Genomic DNA, 5,071 nt, shown 5'->3' on the forward strand with positions numbered 1-5,071 from the left:
AGACACAGAGAGACATTGAACAAGCCGCTGGTAGCTCAACCCTGGAAAAAGCCTAGTGAGCTTTTGGGGTGCTGGCTGAAAAGCATGTTTTGGGTGCTGTGAACAAGGACGCTGTCCCCTCTTTGGTTCCTTCCTTTTGTATATTCTTTGTAAACAAACAAGCCTGCATCAAAGAAAATACTCAACTCCCTGGTTAATTTCTACTCCCAGCTGGAACACCTGCAGGGCCCAGGCAGGTCAAAAGGGGTAACAGGCAGCATGGCTAAGGAACAGTTTAGTGCACAATCCCTTCTAAATTTACCATGAGGTGCATCTGGCCCCATTGTGCTGGGGTTTGTAGAAGCAAAGCCCCTGCCCTGAAGAACTAGCTATCTAAGCAATGCAAACGTCTGGAGGCAAGGGCCCAAGAGTAGCATGCAAGCCGGTGAACGTGGCAGTGATCGGCACAGTTTTGTTAGTTATGTATTTTGCTGTTGCTATGTGTAAAGAGCTCAGTCAGGTTCCCATGGAAGTCAGTGGGAGCTGTGCTCAGTCTGCCTGTCAAAATAATTCCTCTGCCAGCCCTGTAGTTGCCACCTGAGAGGTGAGCACCCAGCTGTGTTGTTTCAGCCTCTTCCTCTGTATCAGGACCGGCAGTAAAGATTCTGCCTTCAGAACTTAGATGTGAGCTCCTTGGATGGCAGCTGAGCCAGAATAAGATGGTGCTGGGTCTCCAATAGTTGTATCATTGCTTCAGGGCTAACAACTTGTCTCAATGTCCAAAAAGAAGTAAGCAGATGAGAACTCAAAGATGCAAAGTGAGCAGATAGGATGAAGAAAATCGTCGTTTTTACATAGTAATTTTTCTTACCTTGGTAGAGAGGCAGTGTGGTCCAGTAGATTGACTCAGGGACCCAGGGACTCAGAAAACCTGCTTTGCAACTGTAGGCAAGTCACTTCACCTCTTGGGACCTCTGTTCCTCTCCTCCCACCCTTCATTTGTCTCTAGAGCTGGTCAGAAAAACATGGGCGGGGGCATTTTCCAATGGAGATGCGTTCTATCAAAGCTATGAAATTGTGCCGACTTTGCTGAAATTTCATTTAGGAGAAGAAATGAGGGAGGCAGGAAATGTTGACAACGTCAAAATATCCGACATTGTCAGAACAAAATTACATTGTCAGAACGAAATGTTTCAGGTTTTTGTTTCGAAAGGACTTTTCATTTTGAATTTTTTAAATTTTGCACGATCGTATATTTTATGATAGACTATATAATTAAAAAAGGTGAAATCAAAACGACACATTCTGGAATTCTCTTTCCTGAAGAATTTTGAATTTTTTTGGTTTTCATTTCTAATCAGAGCAAAGAGAAATGTCAAAATCTCCAAATCCTTTGCAAAACAGAATTTCCTTCCTCCACACAGCTCTATTTGTCTTGCCTATGTAGATTGTAAGCTACTTTCTCTTACTCGTTATCTGTACAGCAACTAGCACAATGGGCTTGGAGCTTGGTTGGGGCTGCAGATGTTACTGTAATACCACTAACAGGAATAATTTGAAGATGAAATTGTCAATCTTGTTGTGACGAACATGGCAATTTCCTGCTCATCCTTGGAACACCTTACTGAATTAAGTCATTAATGCAATTGATTCTATTAAATGCAAAGAATATGTATTATTGTGGGCTCAGATTGTATGTAACTTCTCTTGGAGAGATGGGATTTGAACCTTGGGAAATGTTATGAATTTCTAAGGGAAATACTGAAGAATGAGCCAGACAAGAATGGACTTTTGGGACAAACAGTATCAGGTGGTTTGCCTGGGGACTTTCTAGAGGGAGGGGAATGCAAATTCCTCACCTCTGGTAATGCAGAACTCCAGCCTTTTGAACCTTTGCCCTGTGGAGGGGACCATAATCTTTTGATTACCTGTTCTGGAGTCTAGGGTGACCAGATGTCCCAACTTTTGGATCTTTTTCTTATATAGGCTCCTATTATCCCCCACCCCCTGTCCCGATTTTTCACACTTGCTGTCTGGTCACCCTACTGGAGTCTCAAGATCAAAGGCCCAAGTTGTAGAAAGAGACTGAGCAATTGGGGTGCTACTCCTGAACTAAGGCAGGGGTTGAGGGACTGACTCCTTGTTGGAGTTGGGGAGTGATCTCTGGTAAGCTTATTAGCATACGTGTAGGGGTGGTTTTTTAATTGTTTTCAATATGATTTCTCAGCAATGCTTTCACCTTACGAATAAATGTGCTTGCCTAGAAAGAACTGTGGGGTAACTTATAACTGTGAGCAACTGTACTGTTCATTGCCTCTGGGGAGAAAGCAGAGCAGGCCTGCTGAGGCAGTCCAACACCCAGTGTAGGCAGGGAAATGTGCAGCCTGGAAATGCCCCGGTCAAGAGGGAAGAAGATGTGGTTCTCTACCTGCACCCATGAGCCAGGAGTGGGTGCCCTCCAGGGACCATGGAGGGAGAATACAGGTGTAGTTGCCCTGAACTGTGACACATGTAAAAAGACTCAATTGACTCGTACTGGTGGTTCTGATGTGTGACATGGCAAACCCTCTTCTAGCAGCAAGAGACTCTTTTTGTGCCCTTGTGTAACACTGAAATCATAGTGCTGGGGTGAAAAACAACTAGTGCTTTATCCACTAAATCTCATTCTTCCTTCCTTCTTGATTTCCTAATGCAGCGATATTCTCAGAAGTCCTATTAATATAAAACGTATGGATTTTTATTGCTATAACGTGAAAACTTGTGTGACTCAGCATTTCCCCTCAAATCATTCTCCCTGAAGAAAACAAGAAATGAATCTGGCTTCGTATTCATTAGCCTTAAATAACATAGTAGTGAAAAAGAGAGTGATAAGATCAACTATATATGCTGCACGGGTATTTATGCTGATGGCTTGACTTACAGTAGACATAACTACTTAATTAAGGTCCACTCTCAACACATTTTCCCTCCATCTGTTAGACAGCAATCAGTGTGAAGCCTGCAGGCCTAGAGTTTTATTCTCTGTCAAGCTAAGAATCTGTCACTGCTGAGGCATTTGAGAAGTCCTGTGCTCAGTGTGAGTCACAGACCTAAGGAAGCATTGTCTAGACAAGACACACACACACACACACACACACAGTTTTCGAGCCACAGCTATTGTGCAAGGAGAGAGAGAGACGCAAAAAATGACAGCATGAGAGATGGGCCCTCAAAGCTCAGACGTGTTTGTAAACACTGGATTACCCTGGTGCCTGACTGCCATTTCTTCTAGGAAAGGAATTCACTCTCCATTGAAAGGTAACACTTCCTAGCAAGTACTGGCTGAAAAGGAGAAGGGTCCAGACTCTTACAAGAAATTCACTAAATATTTAGACAGAGCAAGTGGTGGAGGAGTGTCTTGGTGGGCTCAATGCTGGACTTCTGTTTCCTCATGCAGTTCCCACCTCCACCCCCTCCAGAAACGGGCAACCTGCAGTGGTAGGACATGGGGAAAGAGGTGTGTCTCAGTCAGGATGGCACCAGACCATTTAGGGCTTTATAGCTCAAAACCTACTACATCATAAATTGCACCCAGAAGCCCATAGGTAGCTAGTGCAAATTGTGGCGCACTGGGGTCATTTGCTCACAATGAAGTGCTTTGGTTTGATAAGTGGGTTACTGTAGTCTGAACTGGCTTCAGCTTATGAATGAATTTAACGGCCAGATCCTTGCCTCTTCTCCAGCAGCTATGGCCTCCTGTGGACGTTCCCAATATGGGGAAACCTTCTTGTGGTGTAGAATCAAAATAGCTGTTCCTGCGTCATCTCCCATTCTGGCTCTGGTGTAGGGGCATGGCTGGGGGAAGGAGAACATTTACATTTGGTTGTGTCTTGCAGAGCAAAGATTCAGGTAAGTTCTTATATTATCTGAACAAGTTGGCCCACAGTGCTACACTAGGAAATTACTGTCAATGGGTGCAGCTGAACTGGTGGTGAAACAGTTTAACTACAAGTTAAACCTGGGGATTACAGTGCACGAGAAGCTAGATATGAGTAAATAGTTTGCCCTTGTTGCCCAGAAGGCTAACGGCATATTGGGCTGCATTAGTAGGAGCATTACCAGCAGATCGAGGGAAGTGATTATTTCCCTTTATCTGGTACTGGTGAGGCCACATCTGGAGTATTGCATCCAGTTTGCCCCCCCCACACACACTACAGAAAGGATGTGGACAAATTGAAGAGAGCCCAGGGGGCAGGGGCAAATGACTTATGAGGAGAGGCTGAGAGAAATGGGCTTATTTAGTCTGCAGAAGAGAAGAGTGAGGGGGGATTTGATAGCAGCCTTCAACTACCTGAAGAGAGGTTCCAAAGAGGATGGAGATAGGCTGTTCTCAGTGTTGGCAGATGACAGAACAAGGAGCAATGGTCTCAAGTTGCAGTGGGAGAGGTCTAGGTTGGATATTAGGAAACACTATTTTACTAGGAGGGTGGTGAAGCACTGGAATGGGTTACCTAGGGAGGTGGTGAAATCTCCAACCTTAGAGGTTTTTAAGGTCAGGCTTGACAAAGCCCTGGCTGGGATGATTTAGTTGGGGTTGGTCCTGCTTTGAGCAGGGGGTTGGACTAGATGACCTTCCAACCCATATCGTCTATGATTCCATGTAGACGGGACAAACTCTGCCCAGCACAGTTGGTCAGTTGTGTGTGATTTGATTTCACCATGTCTGGTCACGGTAAGGGTGGTAAAGGCCATCGTAAAGTGCTTCAGGATAACATCCAAGGTATTGCCAAGCCAGCTATCCGTTGCTTGGCTCAACGTGGGATGGAGGGTGGGGGTGTGAAGCGTATTTCGCGGTTGAGCTATGAAGAGACCCGCGGAGTGCTGAAGATGTTCTTGGAGAACGTGATCCATGATGCTGTCACTTTCCCTTAACATGCCAAATGAAACGCTGTAACAGTTATGGATGTGTCTTTTTTTTAAATACTAATTTTGGAATAGATTTTTCATCAAATTTTTGAAATTTGGCGAATTTTGACTAGACCTACTGACATTGTCATCTATTAGTAAATTTCCTAACCAAACCTTTGAAATCCCAGATGTCTTCTTCTGCTTC

The sequence above is a fragment of the Mauremys reevesii genome, linkage group 15 (genome assembly GCF_016161935.1).
Source record: "Mauremys reevesii isolate NIE-2019 linkage group 15, ASM1616193v1, whole genome shotgun sequence".
NCBI lineage: Eukaryota > Metazoa > Chordata > Testudines > Geoemydidae > Mauremys > Mauremys reevesii.